Genomic DNA, 23,265 nt, shown 5'->3' with positions numbered 1-23,265 from the left:
TGTAATAGGATGAGGTTAGAGAGGTACCTGGAGTATTTAATAAGAAATAAGCGGAGGCTGGATGCAATCTTAGGAAGCTTGAAAGTAAGTTCTATGCATTTTATGTTAAAAGGTCAATGCGAAAAATGATCCTTAACTTGTTTTGTAGCCAATAGCTTGGTCCTTTGGGAGAAAGCAGAATTAGAGCTTTGGTACAAAGTTCCACAATTATAAGAAATATTCTATGTGAAATTCTCAATCAGTAGTAACCATTCTACTACAAAAAGGCCAAGGATTTGGGAATGATAGGTGGCCAGCAAGAGCCTTGAAAGTTAATAAATACTGGGAAAAGGGCTCCAGGTCAGTTGTTAAGACAAATGTGAAATTTCAGAATGCTGAATATACAGCTTGAACGCAATCACAGGATCTGAGAGCTGAAAGAGAATTTAGACATCCTTGGATCTAGAGTGTTCAAAACTGACCCACTTGCTTGGATGTGTTTCGTCTGGTCTGCACAGTGTTCGTGTTTTTTTTTTTTTTAATTTTAACGTGGAGGCTTTCAGGCAAGAATGCTCAGCTGGCCTTCTGCCCTGGTTGGCCTAATCTTCACCACTCCCTATCACATCACCTCAGCCAACTTCAGTTGGGTTACCTGCTTGGCCCTGGAGACATTTGTGTTTGTGCTTAACTCAAAACCTCATTTTATCTAGCTATGTGTGAACACCCCCAAGTGTCTGTCAGTTTGTCGTACTGTGGAGCTTGCGTGTTGCTGTGATGCTGGAAGCTATGCCACCGGTATTCAGTTACCAGCATGGTAACCCATGGCGGACAGGTTTTAGCTGAGATTCCAGGCTAAGATTAGGAAAAAGGACCCTGCAGCCTTCTTCTGAAAAGAATTAGCCACTGAAAACCTTATGAATAGCAGCAGAACCTTGTCTGATATGGTGGCAGAAGATAAGCCACTCAGGTTGGAAAGCACTCAAGCTTTTGGGACCTTCATTTGCTGATGCCGCACAACTCAAAATGAGAGGAAACAGCTGCAAATATCCATTAATAATCAGAAAAGAGGAAGACCCTCAACGAAATGGATTGACACAGTGGCTGCAACAATGGGCTCAAGCATAACAACGATTGTGAGCATGGCACAGAACCTAGTAGTGTTTTGCTCTGTGGTAGATAGGGTTGCTATGAGTTGGACTTCACGGCAAGGGGTTTGGGTTTTTTTTTTTAAGAATCAGAATGGACTCAATAGCACCTAACAACGATCTGTGAACAATTGGATAATAGTGTGGTGAATCACCTAAGCGGATAAAGTTAAGAGGCTTGAGGGGATACTGTTCAGACCTCCAGGCACAGAAGGAAAAAAATGCAGTTTTAAATTGGTGCTATTTGGACGTGGGTTTCCAAAAAAGTGGCGGCGGATTTCCAAAAGTGGATTAACAGAAGCTCTTTTTTTTTTTTTCCCTCTATTCGGTCCCTCAAACTTCGTGAGGTAGATTTTAATTTAACACCCTTACTTGATTAAAAATCCTCCAAAACCTTGAACTCCTTTATAAAGTCAGCCTGATAGGCAAACTCATCTTCATAGGCTCTAGAAGGGTTAGACTGTTCTGGTTAGTCATAATCCTTCAAGCTGCTGTGAGTAGGACGGACCTCTTCCTTCCCTTCCTTTTGTTCATTTGTCATTTTTTCCTATTTACTGCTGTTCTAATTTAATACCATCTTGGAAACTCTATGGGGCAGTTCTACTCTGTCCTATAGGGCCCCTAGGAGTCAGAAGCGACTCAACTGCAATGGTTGCATTTAAAACTCACGGTGGTTTTCCCAGGACAGCTCCATTCTCCTTTCCTCAAGTCCTTGCACAGCATCCCAAATCTGTGATTTCAGCCTCTGGTGACAAGGTTTCTGTGACATGGGTGCAGTATGGATTGGGGACTAGGATTTTCCTGTCTATACAAAGACGAAATTGCTTTCAGTGGCTAACATATGAGAGGCAAATGAATTTAACAAATGTCATTTTGTATTTTTAATGAGCATTTCTCATTTCTCCTTTATATTGCTGAATTATTTTTATTTTTGTGTTTATTATCTGTAAGGGCAAATGAATTCCTATTTTTAGCCAGTGGGTTATAATCATTGTTATCATTTATTTTGATGCTCAATTTTCCCTGATTTGAACAGTGGGGGCCCTTTCAAACTGGTTTCTATTTCCTTTTGAAAGCCCAGTCACTTTTTTGAATATTTTCTTACTATAAGTTCATAATGTACCTTGCTACTCCAGCTCTGCAATAAGTCATTCTTCAAAGAGCTCTGGTCCCTTTTAGTGGGTGATAGTATTAAGAAACCAAGATCTGGGTGCTAGTCATGCTTATTGCTACTGTGGTGTCAATACTTTTCTGCCATTTTGGAAACTACGAGTTCCATACTGATAACTCCAATTCTAGTGTAACTCCATAGGGTTCTTCCTTGCCTTCTACTTTTTGTGTTTCAGCATCAGTGCATTAACTCATTTGCTCAATCCTATGTAGTATAGAGTCACTATGACTTGGAATCGACATGATGGCAATACATTTGGTTTGGTTCGGGGTTTGGATAATACTATAAAGTAATTTCAGAATTGCTAGACCCATGCCGCTATGAAAAATAAACGTACCAACTGCAGTATAATATTTGTAGTTCTTTTCTTCATAGACTGAGAATATAAATATAGTTCAAGTAATGTGTTCAAGAGCTAATTGAATTAGTTCTTTTCCCCCATTCACTCATTTGAAATGAAGTTGGGTTTATTGGTTCATTTATATCCATTTGCATTTAATTATAATTTTTTCTTCCATCCTCTTGGCTTAATTTTATTTTTTGAATATGTAGAACATTAGCTGCTTCTAAAAGGGAAAACTATTAGAAAATGTATACTCAGAGAAGCACCATTCCCTGACCTATCCTTCCCAACCCAATTCCCTTTTACTCCTTGTAGGTAACCACTTTATTTTCTGGTAGATCCTTCCTATCTTTCATTTTTGCAAAAATAATGGATATGTGTATGTTTTCTCTTATTTCCTATTAACAAGTTAGCATATGTCTTAGTTTGCTAGTGCTGCCATAACAAAATATACCACAAGTGGGTGACTTTAAGGAACAGAATTTTATTTTTGCACGTTTATGGAGTCTAAACTAAAAAAAGCAAACCCAAGACTGTCAAGTGGATTCCAACTTACAGTGACCCTATAGAACAGAGTAGAACTGCCCCAATAGGGTTTCCAACTCTGTAATCTTTATGAAAGCAAACTGCCACATCTTTCTTCTGTGGAGCCACTGTTGGGCTCCAACCACCAAACTATGGAGGCTAGGAGTCTAAATTTAGGATGAAGGCAGGGGTAGGCTCGCCCCGTCGCCGCGTCGCCCCGTCACTCTATGGAAGAGCTTTGTCTCTTTCCACTCCTGTAGCCCTGGGCTGGCCTTGGCTTGTACTAGATAGTCTCTCACATGGTCTCTTTGTGTTGTTTGTCTCTCTCTCCATGTATATTTTCCTTTTTTATAAAACATCACTCAGAAGGAATTAGGTTTGGGACTCACCCTACTCCATGCCTATGAAATATAACCTCAGTTATATAACAAAAGGAAAACCCTTCACAGGTACCACCAAAAACCCATGGGCATCGAGTCCGACTCATAGAGACCCCAGAGGGTTTCCAACGCCGTAAATCTTGTAGGAAAGCAGACCACCAAATCATTCTCAGAGCTACCGGTGGTTTCAAATCATTGGACATTTTGGTTAGCAGTCGATTGTTTTAACCACTGTGTCACCAGGGCTCCTTACAGGTATAGAGTTTAGAATTTCAATGTATGTTTTTTGGGGGACACAATTCAATCCATAATAGCATACTATAGATACTATTTTGCATTTTGTCTCCTCTTAACGGCACTGGGTTGGGTTAATATATCCTGGAAGTCACAACAAATTAGTTCATAAGACGTTTCTTTTGTTTGTTTGTTTGTTTTTACAGCTGCATAGTACTCCGTTGTGTATATGTACCATATTTTATTCAACAGTTTCCTATTGTGTAATTAATAATCTTGTACATATGCATTTTTATATTCTTGGGGGGATAGCGAATCTTCAAGTAAATTCCCAGGAGTGGAATTTCTGGTTAAAGTTTAAACACATGTTTAGTTTCCAAGGAGCGCCTGGCGGATTCAAACTGCCGACCCTTTGGTTAGCAGCCATAGTACTTAACCACTACACCGCCAGGTTTCCTTTAGTTTTGTTAGAGATTGCAAATTCCTTTTATAAGGGTTCTACCATTTTCCATTCCCACCAGCAATGTATAAGAGTGTGTGTTTCTTCACAGCGGTGCCAACAGACTATATCATCATTTTGTCAATCTGGTGGGAGAGAAATGGTATCTCAATGTGTTAATTTGCATTTCTCTTGTTATGACTGCAGTTGAACATTTTTTAAGGAGTTTTTGGCATTTTCACTCTAAAACTTGATCAGTATACAAACCATCCCATAATCACTGTAACAAACATCTCCATCACTCCTAAAAGTTTTCCTGTGTCACTTTTGTAATTTATCCATATTTCTTTCCACCCCCAGGGAAACACTGATCTGCTTTTTGTCACTACAGATTAGTTTGCATTTTCTAGACTCTTGTATGAATGGAATAGTGCAATATGTACTCCTTGGCTTCTTTCAGCATAATTTTGAGATTCATCTATGTCGTTGTGTGTATTGGCAGTTTGCTCCTTTTCATTACTAATATTCCATTGTGTAGTAAACCACATTTTGTTTATCCATTTACCTGATAATAGACATTTGGATTCTTTCCAATCTGAAGTTATTACAAATAAAGCTGTTGTGAACATTTGTGTACAAGTCTCTCTTTTTGTTGACATATATTTTTATTTCCCTTGGGTAAATACCTAGAAGAAAAATGGCTTATTATGACTGAAATTGAACATCTTTTAAATACCATTTTTCTTTCTTTTGTGATTGGTCATATCTTTTGCCCTTTTTTAAATTAAAGTTCTTTATTAGGAGTATATACCTTTATCATGCATATCTATGTATAGAAAACAAATATTCTTCCCCAATTTGTTATTCATATATTAATTTTGCTTAAGATTTTGTTATATGTAAAAGTTTATATTTTTATGTAGTCAAATTTACCTGTCTTTTCTTTAATTGCACCTGGATTTTTAACTATAGTTAGAAATCCTTCCTCTATACCTAGATTATAGAGAAATTCACCAATGTTTTCTAGTATTAGTATGGTTTGATTTTTTACCTTTAAATTCCTGACTCATTTGAAGTTTATTCTTGTGTGTGGTGTGAAGAAAAGATCTAATTTTTCTTTTTCTAAATGACTATCCAGTTACATAAAAATATTAAAAGTCCATTTTTTCCCCAGATTTGAAAAATCGCCTTTATCATATAATCACCTTTATCATGTATTCTGTCTCCATGTATATCGGGGGCTATTCTGAATGTTCCATTCTTTTCCATTGGTCGGTCTGTTTAATTCATGACTCAGCACTTTCGTTGTAGGTTTTAATTCTTGGTAGGACTGGTCATCCTCTCAGAGATCTTGCTTTTCAAATTTTCTAGCTATTCTTGCACGTTTATTTTTCTTTGTAAGCTTTAATATCAACCTGTTTAGCCCCCCCCCCAAAAAAAACTTGTCATTGAGATCATGTTAAATTTATAAGTTAACTTAGAGAGAACTGACATATTGATGATGATGGTGATGATAATTAAATATCCTAACCAAGAGCAAGGGGTGTCCTTCCAATTGTTAGACAAATATATATTTGTTTGAGATAAATATATCCAAAAGCTCAACCAGCGATTACTTCCATAAGACAGGTAAAAACAAGAAATCATATCTTTCTTTCCAATAAAAGAAAGCAACAGTTTTAAAACAGTAGTACATTGCTTAATTGTGTTCAGGAATTATAAGCATCTTGGTTTGCAGCATTCAAGCTTGTTAGGTGTCACTTCCTTGAGTGTGCTCTGCGTAAATAGGAAGGGTAGTGGCTTCTGGTTATATATAGTAAGCCTAGTCACTCTAAGGTTTTTGTTTTTGTTTTTTTGAAGGTGTCCTTGATAGTTTTAAGAATCTGAAAGCTGTGGACTCTTTCCCCAAATACAGACTCACAATATTTTTCATAGGGGAGGAGGGATCAAAGACCTTCTGAAGCCAGTTCTTGGGTCCTAGTTTTGAAACCCTGCTCACAGGGTTATATATTACAGGTTTACAAACCTAGAGCTGATTGGTCAATATTCCAGGTTTGGACACTTTTTTTACACACTGACATTAATACATATTATTCATCTTGCCTTATTTCTTCTGAGGGATTTATAAAATTTGTTTCTGAGAAAATTCTAATTTGGCATGTAAAACCTCACCAAGAAGATCATTAAGCTATCCCTATGGAAGTTCTAGAAAAGAGAATAAGTAACTACTTCCTTCACTGGTAGTTAACTTGCTCTTCTATTCCATGTTGAAATCTAAAAGTTGTATTCTAAAGAATGTGTACATAGAGAATAAAGTACTTGAAGCTACACCCATACATACTAAGCATTAGCAATGAAGAGGAAGCTGTCTTTTGGGATGCCCCACGTGTAGTGTTTAATCTCCTTCAGGTTTGGAAATCTCACCCTACAGCTGACAATTCTAGGAGACAAAGGCAAGAGGGCACATGACAGAGAATTGCTGATGATGTCACTAGGATACTTCAGATTCTCACAAATACTAAATCCAAATGCTACAGTAGGGAGCAACAGTAGGATACCCTCAGAATTCTGGGGAGTGGCTATCTGAAAGTTAACCTAAGGAAATTCCCACATGATAGCATATTCTGATGACTTGCACAGATGCCTGCTGGAGAGAGAGATAATGTGTGGACAGATCATAAAAGGCCTTGTTTATCATGGTAAGGAGTTTGGATTTTGTTCTGAGACAAAGGGAACCACTCAAGTGGAATGGCATTATCAGATCTGATTTTTGAAAAAAATCACTGTGGCTATTGTAAGGAGAGTTGTTTTGGGGGATGGAGAGGACATTTGAGGCAAAAAGACTAGGAGACTGTATCAGAGGAACACTGAAGGTCTTAAAAGGCCATGGCAGCCACAAGATTTGACTGAAGGGATATAGCGGTTAGATTAAGAAAAGGACCCACCAAGGGTGACTGAATATACTGACAATGATGTGGAAGTGTTGGACATTGGTGATCACTCCCTGTGAGTCCCTTCCTCCCTAGCCAAATGATCTTTCTCAAAGATATTTTCCTATCTCATCTCTGCAACGGGAATAAAATTATTCAGTCCCAAGTGCTACCAATGTGAGGGCACAGATAAGAAAATAGAGAAGAAATGGAAAGTAGTTAAAAAACAAAACATGTATGTGTACACTGAACAGGAGTCCGGCATTTCACGGTGTTCAGTAATTTCTGAGCATTGGTGGCTTAACTCAAGTTCTCAATATGCCAAGGTTGGGGGCATACTTGGGCAAAATGGTACATTTTGTAGTGCTCCTACTTTCAAAATACTTCTATTTTCATTCTTTTTTACTCATCCAAGATTAACTTTATTGCTCTTTCCAATAGGTCAACTGACAGCTTTAGACTATATTAAAACCATTCCCAAAGTTTTGTCATGGTTTAAGTTTCCAAAAACACTACCACCTCTGCAGATGTAACCAAGTTTATTTATTGTTTAGTAAGTAATAACATACAGTAAAATACACTAATCTTAAGGGCATGGTTTAAGTTTTTACATAAGTATATATCTGGATAGGAAGCTGTGGTAGCATAGTGGTTAAGAGCTGTGGCTGCTAACCAAAAGGTCAGCAGTTCGAATCCACCAGGCGCCCCTTGGAAACCGTATGGGGCAGTTCTACTCTGTCCTATAGGGTCACTATGAGTCGGAGTTGACTCGACAGCAACAGGTTTGGTTTGGTTTTGGTTATTTACTTGGATAACCACTATCTAGATAAAAATACAGAGTATTTCCTGCACCCCATGAGATTTTCTTGTGTACTTTTCAGTGTACACTGCTGAGAGGTTAATCACTATTCTGACTTCTATCAACATCTTTTAGTTCTGCCTATTCTTGAACTTTATATAAATGGAGTCATCTCTTTCATGCCTGGCTTCTTTCACTCAACATAGTATCTGTGAGATTTGTCCATCTTTTTGCCAGTGCTGATTATCCTTTTTTTAATTGATTGTAGTATTCCATTATATAAATATATCACTATTCACCTGTTGGGTTGTTTCGTCTTTTGGATATTATGAATACAGCTCTATGAATGTATTGCACAAATGAGAGGACATTTGCACTTGTTTCTCTTGGGCATAAAGAATAGAACTGCTGGGTCATAAAGTAAATGCTGGGTCCTAAAATATTAGATAGGGAATAGTTTTCCAAAGAGATTGTGTCATCTTGTACTCCCACCAGCAATATATAAGGGCCCTAGCAGTGCAATGGTTAAGTGCTCAGCTGCTAACAGAAAGTTTGGTAGTCCCAGCTGCCCAGCAGCTCTGGAGGAAAGACTGGCAATCTGCTTCTGTAAAGATTACAGCCTAGGAAACCCTACTGGGCAATTCTACTCTGTCACATTGGGTCTCTGATTTGAAATAGACTCGATGGCACCTAATAACACCTTTACAAACACTTGATGTTGCCTGCCTGTAATTTTAGCCAGTCTGAGGTGAGAACAGGGATCTTTCATGTGGTTTCAATTTCCATTTCCTTGCTGAGAAATGATATTGAGCTTTATTTCATGTTTATTGACCATTTGGTTATCTTCTTCTGGAAACTTCCTGTTCAAGTCTTTTGCTCAATTTTTTTTAATTTTTTTTTTTTTTCTTGTTGATTCGTAGTTCTTTTTTTTATTACTGTGGATATGAATTCTTTGTCAGATGTTGTATTGCAAGTACCTTCTTCTAGTTTACGGCTTGCAAACAAGTTTATTTACAAAAAAATGGAATTTCTTGCTCTTAACCTAATGATTATTAGGAAGACTAGGAAAAAACTCTCAAGTATATTTCATCATGTTCTTATGAATTATATATCATGTTCTTATGAATTATATGTTATATTCTCCATGTCAGCTTTCTGAACAGGCATTAATTTACTTCAATACAACTAGACATTTATCAAGCATTTGTTAGCATCCTCTTGGGATTCCAAGGTATATAAGATATAGTCTTTCTCCATGAAGTGTTTATGGTTGAGCAAGAGAGGCAGGCAAGTCAAACAAGACTGTTAAACAATATGAAAAGGTATATACAGTAAAACGTGTTAAAGGTGGAACCTGTGTAAGGCAGAAACCTGTCAGATAGGTTTGTGTAACCAATTTGTCACTTCTTTTTTAAATGTATGATGCATCTATTTGTCACTTCTTTTTTAAATGTATGAATTTGTCACTTCTTTTTTAAATGTATGATGCATCTATTGCTATAAATTGGCCTCTGAGCACTACCTTTGCTTTATCCGAAAGGTTTTGGTATGATCTCTTTTAATTCTCGTTTGAGTCTAGGAATTTTTTTAATTCTATTTTAGATTTCTTCTATTACCCAGTGGTTTTTTAAACAGGGAGTTATTCAGTTTTCATGTATTTGATTTTTTTTTCCCTTGTTCTTCCTGTTATTAATTTCTACTTTGATGGAGCTGCAATGAGAGAATAATACAAAGTATTATCTCAACGTTTTTTTGTTGAGGGTTCCTTTGTGGCCTAAGATGTGGGTCTATTCCAGAGAACACTCCACGTGAGTTGGAAAAGAATGTGTACTTTGGTGTTGTTGGGTAGAGGGTTCTATATATGTCTATGAGGTCAAGTTGGTTGATTGTGGTCTTTAGCTCTTCTGTATGTGGTTGAGTTTCTTTCTACATGTTCTGTCTTTTACTGAGAGTGGTGTGTTGAAGTCTCCTACTATTGTGGAACTGTCAATTTCTCTTCTCAGTGCTGTTAGATTTAGTTTTATGTATTTTGGAGCCCTGTCATTGGGTGTGTAGTTATTCATTATGGTTGTGTCTTCATGGTGGATTGTCCCTTTAATCATCATATAATGTCCTTCTTTGTCTTTTATGGTGGATTTCGTTTTAAAGTCTATTTTATCTAAGATTAATATTGCCACTCCTGCTATTTTTTGGTAACTGCTTGATAATTTCTTTTCCATCCTTTGATTTTCAATAAATTTGTCTTAAAGGTGTGTCTAGACAGGATATTGCTGGGTCCTGGTGGATGTAGATAGTTGGGTGGTCTGAAGTTCAAAGGAAAGGGTCGTGCTAGAAAAGTAGGCTTGGAAGCTAACTACCATGTGGAGCCTGTTGAAGCTATGAGCTTGTTCAGAGAGTACTTGTAGACTGATAAGACTGAGGAACTTTAGGAGAAAACTAACTTTTAAAAGGTAATCAGAAAAAGAGGAGCTAGCAAAGGAAATAAAGAGCCATCAGGGAAAATACAGATTGTTACATTTAAAAGTGGGAAAGTGGTAGTGGTTCTGGGAAGCCCGTGAGACACACAAAAATTTTTTTTTTAATTGTGCTTCAGGTGAAAGTTTGTAGCTCAAGTTAATTTCTCATTCAAAAATTTACACATACTGTTTTGTGACATTGGTTGCAACCCCACAATGTGACAGCACCCTCCCCCCTTCCCACCCAGGTTCCGTGTGTCCATTAGTCCCGTTCCTGTTTCTGCCTTCTCATCCTGCTTTTGGACAGGAGCTGCCCATTTGGTCTCATATATCTGACTGAACTGAGAAACACATTCCTCATGTATTATCTGACAAAATACATTTTTAAATTAAATTTTTTGATTCTTTGGCAACAGTGCTGTTGTAACAGGGTTTTTTGTGTTACGAATGTTTTTGTTTCAGCATTGATTATATTTTCTGTAGCTGATCTAACACAAAGGTGCTGGATAAGTTTCTATGAATTGAGTTTCTAAGCAATCACATATGAAAATGTACTCAGTTGGGGGTTTAAGTGGGAAATGCAAAGAGGCTGACATGAAAAATTGCAAAATTCTAGGTTATATATTTGAAGATGTATCAAAGTAGTCACATCATATGGTGCGCTTAATTTTAGGGCAACTCACCTATACTCACTGAACAATAGTAAGGAGAAAGCTAGGCATGAAAGAGAAGAGAAGAATTTAAATAGTGCAGGCACGCATACTTGCCGTTCCCCTCAAATAGTTATCTTTCTCTATGTGAGCATGAGAAGCAAGGCTTGAAGAGACTGCTCCGTTCTTTGGCATTAGTTTTCACACATCTTTCTTAGTGTAAGCATTCTGCTGTGCTAAGCATAATTTTAATGTTCCATGTAAACTAGCTTGTTAAATTCCATTTAAAAAACTTTCTGAGATTTTGACTGAGATTGCATTGAATTTATAGATTGAGAAACCTTATCTTTAAACATGGAGTTTTATCAAGGAACACAGTCTGTTTTTTCATTTACTTAAATCTTTTACGTCATTTTTTTTTTCCATATGTCTTCAATATTTTTCATTAGCTTTATGTTTAAGTGACGGTATGTTTTGTTGCTGTTGTCAATGCTATAGATGCAGTGTCAACACTGCAATGTATTCAGCCTTGTTATTTTGGCAAATCCATACCACTGGTATATGAGAAGCTATTAAATTTTTTAAGTTGATCCTATATTCAACCACTTTAATGAATTCTCTTTAGTTCTACTAGTCTAACCATACCCTCTGAAATACTTTTGTCTCAACCTTTCCCTTTATTTATATTTTATGTCTTTTTTTTTTTTTTGGACTTAGTGTGTTGGCTAAAACCTCAATGATAGTATCAAATACTAGTGGTGGCAGTAGGTATTCTTACATTGTTCTTGACTTTAAAGGGAATGTTTGCTTAGAATGTTTCACTATTAGGTATGTTGCTTGCTATAATGTTGTAGTAAATATAAGGAAATTTTCCTCTTAACTCTCTAAGGTGTTTTAATAGAAATAAGTATTTAATTCTGTAAAATGTATTTTTCAGTGTAAGATGATTGTTTGGTTTATTTAATCAGATAATGTGGTGATTTGTATTGATAGATTTCCCAAGGTTAAAGCAATCCTGCATTCCTAGGATAAACTCTCTTGATCATGATGTAATATTCTTTTACACTACTATATTCTGTGCTAATACCGTATTTGGAAGTTTTGCTTCTATGTTCATAAGTGAGAATCTATATTTTTTGTGGGCTTGTTTTTATTTTTTTTGGAGAGAGTGCTTTGCATTTTGTTTTGTTAATCACGGCTATATTGGTCTCAGAAGGAGAGAAGAAGCTTTTAATCCTTTTCTTTTGCTTTCGGGTAGTTTATATAACAAAGGAATTACTGTTTCTGATGGTTTGATAGAACTTTCTCTTAAACTGTCCTGGGCCTGTTATCATTGTTTTAGGAGTAGGTCTTTGACTAACTTTTCAATTTTTAGATAGCGATTAATCTATTTAGATTTTCTACCTAATCTTGATTTCTTTTTTCCTTCAAATTACCCATTTCATTTTAATTTTCAAATTTACTGGTATAAAAAAATATCTTTTTTTTCTGGTAATTGAAATTATCTTCTGTAGCTGTAGTTATATCTCCTCTTATTATTTAATGTTTGTGTTCTCTTCTTAGAGAGCTGCGGACATTTAAACTGCAGCCTATTTAGTTAAAAAACAACAGGAGATACTTTCCACAGCAGTACTATAGCAACCAGACTAGGTTTCATACAGCAATTAGAAGTTTAGGTGTTTAGGGATTTGGGTATTTTGGAAGGAAAGCCTGTAAAAAAAATTCAGTGGTAAAATACAACTAAGAGCATCTTTAGTCCCTTAGTATGCCAAATAAAATACTAGCTAGAGAGCCTGAGAAACTCTAAAGGGCTTAACAATGTCCCCCATCTCTTTACTCCCACTGGGACATCTTACCTCCACTGGGAAAGACATTCACTCTTAATTTTAGTCAGTCTAAGAAATAATAGCATTAAGATTTTTTGCTTGACTATTGAGTTACCAGCAGGGTCATCACAGAATACAATTCAATTTTACGTAAGCGTCAGATTCCATCTTCATTTTCCTTCAACGGTTTAATGGATCACCTACAGCTTTATTTTCAGCCTTGTTATCTTGGCCAATCTATATCTTTCACTTAGGAGATGGAAAAATGTTCAGCCCTGGTGGCTCAGTGGTTAAGAGCTTCGGCTGCTAACGAAAAGGTCGGCAGCTTGAATCTACCAACTGCTCCTTGGAAACCCTATAGGGCAGTTCTACTCTGTTCTGTAGGGTCACTATGAGTTGAAATAGTCTGAAAGGTAACAGATTTGTTCTTGTTTTTTCTTTATTCCAGGATTCGCACAGGTGGCACATTATCACTGGTGCAAAATGCTGCCATATGAATGTCATCATTGTGTTCTCTTCCTTCTACTGTTGACTTATGCAATCTCACCTTATTGTTACTATCTTCTGGATCTACTCAGGGGCCATATTCTAGTTAAGTTTTGCCAACCCCGATTTTTGTTTTTGTTTCAGAAGTGTTAAATCTTAGAAAACTCTGAACTAAGCTTTATTCTGAAATGAACATAGGCATCCTTAAATTAAAATGTTAACACACAGAATTTAATGCTATATCCTTGTCAATGTAAGGTTTTTGAAAAACCAGGGTTAGTTAAAACAAAACAAAAGTAGATCACAAGGATTCTGAGAAATATTTTTAGGCTTGTCCATATAATACACATTAAGACCCAAATAAGTATTCCAGACTAGACCTTATTACCATATGGGCAGAAGCCATGTCAATCTTACTCACAAACAAATTGCTTATACTAGTACATGTCCGACACTTAGTAAGTAATCAGTACATATTGTTGATTGAATAAGTAATTGAAGGAGGCGGGGCCAAGATGGCAGAGTACTCAGATGCTTCTAGTGATCCCCCTTACAACAAAGACCGAAAAAACAAACGAAACAATTATATATATGACAAGTGAGGAGCCCTGAACATCAAAGGCAAAGTTAGAAAATGGATTGAGTGTCGGGGGAGGAAGAGACAGTTCAGAAGTGGTGAGGAGTTGCTGGATGTGAATCACCAGAAACCCTCAGGGACCATTCCCTGGAGCAACTGCAGTGGGGCTGGCAGTAGCATTTCAGATGTGGTTTCCTCAGGGAAAGACAGTGAGCTCACACCTCCAGAACCAGAGAAAAATGGCACTCTTGGCAAAAGATAAGTACTTGCATTTATTTTACTGCACCCCCAGCCTCCAAGTCAGCTTCAGTGGCTGTCAATTTCCCTGCATGCCTTGAGCCATTCTCCCAGCCTTAGAGAAGAAATAAATTCACAATTGGGGGAAAAGATAATCTGCCAGCTCCACTAAGCTGGGGAGCTCAGGACAGAAACGGCTCCTGTCCAGGCACAAATGGTCCATGGACTTTGAATAACTTTCAGCTCTGCATGGACCTGTGTGTGCCCATTTCAGGAGAATAGGCCCTTGTTGGCAGACTGCAACTGTTTCAGCTGTGTGGCGAAGAGGTGGGTGTTTGGTGTTTGGTGTTTGACACCGCTCTGCCTATTAAACAGGGTCCTCACCTACCCACATCACAGGCCAAGGACTGGTGGCTCCACCCACATCACCTAGCCACCTGTGACAGGGGTCCAAGGATAACTGGTACCTCCCAGTCCCTACAACCAAAACCACTGGGTGCCCATGGTCCAGTTGCAGAACCCACCCACCTGTGCACCGTAGGGAACAGGGACATACTTTCCTCACAGACACTCAGGGGACGGTTGTCAGCCCCTGCCTTGTTCAGAGTGTGACCCCTGTTGCAACCAGATACCTGTACCTACACCAATCATGCCTGCCCCTCTAAGACTGTAGGACAGAGCCTGTACCGCAGAATTGATGACCAACTATCTGGACACCTGGGCTGAATCCATACAAGAAAAGTCAGTGAACTCCTGGGCTCCTATATCTGATAACAGCTCTAGCCATCTGGTGACAGGATATTAGAGCTTCAAAGATGAAAATAATCAAGCTAGCTCACTCAAGCAACCCATTTGGGCATATCAAAACAAAACAAAGAAGCTAGGATATATTAACAAACATAAATAAACTAATACAATAACTTATAGATGGCTCCGAGACAACAGTCAATATCAAATCACATAAAGAAGCAGACCATTTTCATTTCAACAAGCTCTCAAAAAAAGAACCAAGGAATCTTCCAGACGAAGGTGTATTCCTGGAATTACCAGATGCAGAATACAAAAGATTAATATACAGAACTCTTCAAGACATCAGGAATGACATCAGGCAAAATGCAGAACAAGCCAAGGAACACACAAATAAAGGAGTTGAAGAAATTAAAAAGGTTACTCAAGAACATAATGAAAAACTTAATAAGCTGCAAGAATTCATAGACAGCAATCAGATATTCAGAAGATTAACAATAAAACTGAGGAATTAGACAACTCAATAGAAAGTCAGAGGAGCAGAATTGAGGGACTGGAAGGCAGAATTAGTGAGATTGAAGATAAAACACTTGGCACCAATATATTCCAAGAAAAATCAGATAAAAGAATTGAAAGAATAAAGAAACCCTAAGAATCATGTGGGACTTAAGGAAGAAAAATAACCTGCAAGTGACTGTAGTACCAGAACAGGGAGGGATAAAATACAGAGAGAATTGAAGATCTGCTGGCAGAAAACTTCCCTGATGTTGTGAAAGATGAGAAGATATCTATCCAAGATGCTCATCCAACTCCACATAAGTTAGATCTCAAAAGAAAGTCACCAAGACATGTTATAATCAAACTTGCCAAAACCAAAGATAAAGAGAGAATTTTAAGAGCAACAAGTTTTTTTTTTAGGGATAAAAGGAGAGTCGATAAGAATAAGCTCAGAGAGGTGGGGCCAAGATGGCAGAGTAGTCAGACACTTCTGGTGATGTCTTTTACAACAACCCCCCCCCCCAAAAACAAGTGAGTTGATTATATATATGACAAGGTAGGAACACTGACCATCAAAGGCAAAGTTAAGAAATCAGACTGAGTGATGGGGGAGGGAGAGTCCGTACAGAAGCAGGGAGGAATTGCTAAGCCCGTGGCAGCACATCAGCCCTGATTACTTGGACTGACTTCAGCAGGGCTGATGGTAGTTTTCGGGGACACAGCTGCTTCAGTGAAGGAAGGCAAGTGAAGTGGCGCACCCCTGACCCTGTGCTGTCTGCAATGGGACGGGCCTTGGCATTTAAGACACAGAAGCTTCAGTGAAAGAAGGCAAGCGCGGGACACAGCCTTAACCTCCTGGAGTGACCTCAGCGGGGACCCATCCAGTGTACACAGACTACACACACCTCTGCAATCTGAGATAAAACAGCGCTCTCAGCACAAGGTAAGTGATTTCTCTAATTTACCACACAGATCTAATACTCTTTTGAAATAACTCTCTCCTATCTATATGATCCCTTCTCTCTCTTCCCCAGCCGGCTTCATTAACAGTTGATTTCCCTGGGCCTAAGATAGCTCCTGCTGCACTCCCTGAGCCATTCTCCCGGCCTTGGAGGAGGAACAAATCAAGAAACGGGAAAAATACTCTTCTGACTCCCCTGATCCAGAAACTCAGAGCAGAAGTGGCTCCAGTCCAGGCACAAGTGATCCACAGACTTTATCTTTCACCCCTGCATGGGTCCACGTGGCTCCACTACACCAGACAGGATCTGGATATTATATGGCAAGGGCAAATCTGTTTGAGGCCCAAGTGTAACTCTTTCAGCTGTGTGGTTGAGAGGCAGGTTTTGGACATTTGATACTGCTCTGCCTATTAAACAAGGCCTTCACCTACCCACAGCAGGGGCCTGAGGACTGGAGCCTCCAACCATGCCAACTAGCCACCCATGAAAGGGCTCCAAGAATAAGTGGTACCTACCAGTTCTTACAGGTAAAACCCTTGGGTGCCTATGGTATGGCTGCAGAGCCCACCAACCAGAGTGCCCTAGAGAACAGAGATGTGCCTTCCTCACAGACACTCGACGGAAAGTTGTCAGCCCCCTGCCTCCCTCAGAGTGTGACCCTCTGCTACTACCAGAAAACTGCATATACCGATCACCACTGTTCCTCTAAGATAGTAAGTGCGAGCCTACGCCACACACTAGGTAACCAACTATCAGGACACCTGAGCTGAATGTATACAAGAATAGTGAATGGACTCCTAGGCTCATGTACCTGGTAACAGCTCTAGCCATCTGGTAACAGGACATTAGTGCTCCAAAGGCTCCAATAATCAAGTCAGCTCTCTCTAGTAGCCTATTTTGGTATATCAAAACAAAACAAAGCAAGAAACTAGGACACAGTGAGCAAACAAAATAAATTAATACCTTAGAGATGGCTCGGAGAAAACAGTTGATATCAAATCACATAAAGAAGACCATGATTGCTTCAACAAAATCCCAAAACAAAGAATCAACAGCTCTCCTGGATGAAGATGTATTCCTGGAATTACCAGATGTAGAATACAGAAGATTAATATACAGAACTCTTCAAGACATTGTGAATGGCATCAGGAATGAGATCAGGCAAAAAGCAGAACACACCAAGGAACACAGAGATAAAGCAGTTGAAGTTAAAAAGATTATTCAAGAACATAATGAAAAATTTAATAAGCAGCAAGAATACATCGAGAGACAGCAATCAGATATTCAGAAGATTAAAAATAAATTGCAGAATTAGACAACTCAGTTGAAAGTCAGAGGAGCAGAACTGTGAAAGTGGAAGGTAGAATTAGACTGAAAACACTTGGCAATAATATATTAGAATAAAAATCATATAAAAGAGCTTAAAAAAATGAAGAAACCCTAAGAATCATGTAGGACTCTATCAAGAAGAATAACTTGCAAGTGATTGGAATACCAGAACAGGGAGGGATAACAGAAAATACAGAGAGAATTGTTGAGGATTTGTTGGCAGAAAACTTCACCGACATTGTGAAAGATGAAAGGATATGTATCCAAGGTGCTCACTGAGCCCCATACAAGGTAGATCCTGGAAGAAAGTCACCAAGACGTTATAATCAAATTTGCCAAAACCAAAGATAAAAAGAAAATTTTAAGAGCAGCCAGGGATAAGCGAAAAGTCACCTACAAAGGAGAATCAAGAAGAATAAGCTCAGATTACTTGGCAGAAACCATGCAGGCAAGAGTGCAGTGGGATGTCATATATAAAGCATTGAAAGAGAAAAATTGCCGGCCAAGAATCATATATCCAGCAAAACTGTCTCTGAAATATGAAGGCGAAATTAGGACACTTCCAGACAAACGAAGTTTAGGGAATTCGTAAAAAACAAACCAAAACTACAAAAAATACTAAAGAGAGCCCTCTGGTTAGGAAATCAATAATATCAGGAATCAACCCAAGACTAGAACACAGGACAGAGCAACCAGTATCAACCCAGACAGGGAAATCACAAAAATAAATCAAGATAAAAAAATGTTCAAGACAGGGAAACAGCAATGTCATTATGTAAAATAAGACAACATTAAAACAGTAAAGAGGAACTAAGAAATGTAGTCATATGGAGAGGAAGACAAGGCAATATAAAGAAATAAAAGTTAGGTTTAAACTTAGAAAAATAGAGGTAAAGATTAAGTAACCACAAAGGAGACTAACAATCCTACTCATCAAAATAAAATACAAGAGAAAAATAAAGACACAGCAAAAACAAAATCCACAACAATGAATAAGAGCAAAAGATAATACATAAAGATAAACTAAGCAGCACAGAAAATTAAGTGGGAATAAGTGATTGACGTATGTAGGGAATCTAATTCAATAATGTATCTTAACTTTTTTACTCATAATTTGAAAGCAGTGTAAAACTGCATTTTTTTGGGTTTCAAGTATCAAAGAGATGTTCAGGTTGCCTTTGTTATAGGGGTTTGTTGGAAGGATTCATGGATCCATAAAAGAAAGAAAAATTCTCGACAGGTATACAGCCAGGCCACACAGAAAAGAGGACCATCATCTCCATCTTTCAGGACTGATGGCACCTCTAGCAGCCTAACAGTAGCTCTTGACTTAAGAGCACTCAGTTATTATTCCTTTAGAATCGGTGTCAGTTGCTCCTTTCTACATTGCCCGTTGTTAGGGAGGCCTCTGTGTCTACTTCTCCAGCTGCTACCAAAGCCATGTGTCTGAAGCACATCAGCAACCTCCCACTACCACCATCATAAATAATATGATTAGCTAGTCACTAGCCATTATACAGTCATCCTGCTGAGTTCAGTTCTCTAACACTTGGCCACTTCACAGGCCACTAGCCAGCCTATAAAGGGTTATATCGGAGTCAAGTGTTGATCCCTGGTTCAGATAATTGTGGCAGGGAAGTAGAGCAAAAAGGGGGGCACAAATGCGGCAGGCATTCTGAGACATCTCGCATGGCTTAGTACTTTCCAATATTTATTTTCTGTTTTTTGATTCATGCCAGTAATGTCTGGGTGAGATGGTATCTCATTGTGGTTTTGATTTGCATTTCTTTAATGGCTAATGATCGGGAGCATTTCCTTATGTATCTGTTAGCCATTTGAATGTCTGCTTTGGTAAAGTGTCTGTTCATATCCTTTGCCCATTTTTTAACTGGATTATTTGGGTTTTGGTTGTTGTTGTTGTTATTGTTGGAGAGGTGTTAGATTTCCCTGTAGATTTTAGAGATTAGACCTTTGTTGGAATTGTCATAGCCCAAAATTTTTCCCCATTCTGTAGGTTCTCTTTTGGTGAAGTCTTTTGATGAGCTAAGTGTTAAATTTTTAGAAGATCCTAGTTATCTAGCTTGCATGACTGATTTTGCTGGTACACTTTATGAGATCTTGGATAACAGTCTTTCTGTGATATAATTCAAATGATGGTGAATTCCTAAAATGTGTTCAGGATAAAAACCTACCAGCTATTCTCAGGATTATGCCACACTGACCTCGTGTATAGTGATTTGATTCAAAACAATGACACAGTTAATTTCCCATCTGAGGGTTATTTTCTGAATACACAGTGAATCAGTTGGGCCCAGGCCACTTCAGTCCATTTGTAAAAAGAGGTTTAAAATTGTTCCTTTTCTTTGACACGATTGCCAAACCGAAAGGACATTTCTCAGTCCTTATCTTATTTAACTTTTCCACAACCACCAACACTGTTGAACATCTTTTCCTCAATATTCCAAGATATTTTCCCTACTTTCATGGAGTAGTCACCATTTGTATGCCGATGGCTTCTAACTAATACATATCCAGATGAGACCTCATCCCCAAGATCCGAAGAGGAATCTTTCCCTGCCTTCAGAATACAATATGTCTAAAGCAAAATACATACCCCTGCTTTGTTCTCTACCCTCCCCCCACACCTCAGTGGCCAATCTGATCTTTCTTCTGTATTTCTTATCTTAAAGGAAACAGTAGTTCACCATCTGTCTTTTGCGGGGGAGGGAGAAAGGGCAGAGAGAAAGGTGCCCTTTCTTTATCTATAGCCGACCACCACTAAGTTCTATCTCCTAAATCTCTATTTCATTCCCGCTGCCATTGACTTAGTTCGGAGCTAGACCATTATAATAGCTCCATTGTATCCGCTTCCTCACCATCCTCCTTTTATCTTCATCTTCCACACTGCTGCCAAAGCTATCTTTCTGAAACAATCTAGTTATATATGTATTAAAATTCTTCGTAGTTTTCTGTCATCTATAAGATAAAAACCAAAAGCACGAATATGACTATATTGGCTTGCTATTGTTGCAATAATACTGCATTTAAAAAATCCCAAAACTCAGTGGTTTAAAACAATTTATTTTCATGGATCTAGGGATCAGCTGTAGTGGTTCTGCTAATCAAGGCTGGGGCTTGCTCACCCATCTGTGGGTCGCTTGGGGAGGCTCAGCTTCAATCCACTTGTCTCTCATCTTCTTCCTGGGATCAGCGGGTTCACCCAGGCATCTTTGTATTTTTCAGCAATGGGAGAGGCACAAGAAAGCAAACGGAAACAGCTAAGACTTCTTAAGGGCTAGCTCAGAATCGGTACAGTGTCAGTTCATCCTCATTCTATTTGCTAAGGCAAGTCATGTGGCTGAACCCAAAGCTAAGGGGTTGGGAAATACATTCTGACTCTTTATTGGGAGAGAGTACAAAGGGCATGGACACCCAGGAGGGATGAAGAACTGGGGCCAATGCCTCCCATTACCCCCGCCCCACACACACACAAAAAAAGCTCTAATGTAATTATCACTTATATATAACCTGTTTGAATCTGATCCTCTAGTATCATGTCTTGAGCAAAACATGTTTTATCATGCCTCAGTGTACACTGTTTCTTCTGTCAGGAGAAACTCGCCCCATCTCAATCCCACCCCACTTTTCCTGTCTCATGGCCTCCTTTTATCCTCCAAACTTAGCGATTATGTTCTTTTTTCCTTCCTTAGCAGCCCCTTCTGGAGAGAATTAATTTTTCCTTCCTTCATGCCTCATCTTTTCCTTACACATGAATTTTACTGCTGTTATCAAACTAAATTGCAGTTATTTATTTACATGGCTGTCTCCCCTTCTAGGTTAAAAAAATTCTTTGAGGGTGTCTTTGTTATCTAGTGCTGCTATAACAGAAATAAAAGTGGGTGGCTTTGTGTATGTGTGTGTGTGCGCTTTAAATAAAAGTATACAATTCAAGTCAGTTTCTCTTACAAAAACTTATACGTACGTTGTAATGTGACCCTAGTTGCTTTCCCTCAATGTAACAGCACACTCCTCCTCTCCACCCTATATTTCTCATGTCCATTCAACCAGTGCCTGTCCCCCTCTGCCTTCTCATCTCGCCTCTGGACAGGAGCTGGCCACATAGTCTCATGTATCTACTTGAGCTAAGAAGCACACTCCTCACCAGTTACCACTTTATGTCTCATAGTCCAGTCTAATCTTTGTCTGAAGAGATGGCTTCAAGAATGGTTTTAGTCCTGGACCAACAAAGAGTCCAGGGGCCATATCCTCTGGGGTCCCTCCAGTCTCAGTCAGACCATTAAATCTGGTCTTTTTACTAGAATTTGAGTTCTGCATCCTACTTTTCTGCTGCTCCATCAGGGATTCTCTGTTTTGTTCCCTGTCAGGGCAGTCATTGGTAGTAGCCGAGCACCGTCCAGTTCTTCCAGTCTCAGGATGATGGAGTCTCTGGTTTATGTGGCCCTTTTGTCTCTTGGGCTCATATTTTTCTTGCATCATTCTCCTTTGCCCCAGGTGGGTTAAGATCAATTGATGCATCTTAGATGGCCGCTTGCTAGCTTTTAAGACCCCAGATGCCACTCACCAAAGTGGGATGCAGAACATTTTTTTTAATACAGTTAGGCCAATTGACCTAGGTGTCCCCTAGAACCATGATCCCCAGACTGCTACCCCTGTTATGCTGATCCTAGAAGTGTTTGGTTATATTCAGGAAACTTCTTAGCTTTTGGGCTGACTTCCCTTGTATTGTATGTTGTCCTTCCCTTCATGTAAAATAATTCTTGTCTACTATCAAGTTAGTGAATACTCCTTCCCTCCCAACCCTCATAACCACCAAAGAATATTTTCTTCTGTGTTTAAAACTTTTCTTGAGTTCTTATAATAGTGGTCTCATATAATATTTGTCCTTTTGTGACTAATTTCACTCAGCATTATGCCTTTCAGATTCCTCCATGTTTCATGGATTCATTGTTGTTCTTTATTGTTGTGTAGTATTCCACTGTATGAACATACCATAATTTGTTTATCCATTCATGTGTTGATGGGCATCTTGGTTGTTTCCACCTTTTTGCTATTGTAAACAGTGCCACGATGAACGTAGTGTGTATGTATCTGTTTGTGTGAAGACTCTTATTTCTCTAGGATATATTCAAAGGAGTAGGATTGCTGGATCCTATGGTAGTTCTATTTCTAGCTTTTTAAGGAAGCACCAAATTGATTTCCAAAGCGGTTGTACCATTTTACATTCCCACCAGCAGTGTATAAGTGTTCCAGTCTCTCCACAACCTCTTCAACATTGATTATTTTGTGTTTTTTTGGATTAATGCCAGCCTTGTTGTGGTGAGATGGTATCTCACTGTAGTTCCAATTTGCATTTCTCTAATGGCTAATGTGAGCATTTCCTCATGTATCTGGTAGCCACCTGAATGTCATCTTTGGCTAAGTGTCTGTTCGTATCCTTTGCCCTTTTTTTAATTAGATTATTTGCCCTTTTGTAGTTGAGGTTTTATAGTATCTTGTAGATTTTAGAGATTATGTTCTGATTGGATTTGTCG

Source organism: Loxodonta africana, chromosome 12, assembly GCF_030014295.1.
Source record: "Loxodonta africana isolate mLoxAfr1 chromosome 12, mLoxAfr1.hap2, whole genome shotgun sequence".
NCBI classification, from domain to species: domain Eukaryota; kingdom Metazoa; phylum Chordata; class Mammalia; order Proboscidea; family Elephantidae; genus Loxodonta; species Loxodonta africana.
This window is presented reverse-complemented; position numbering follows the sequence as displayed.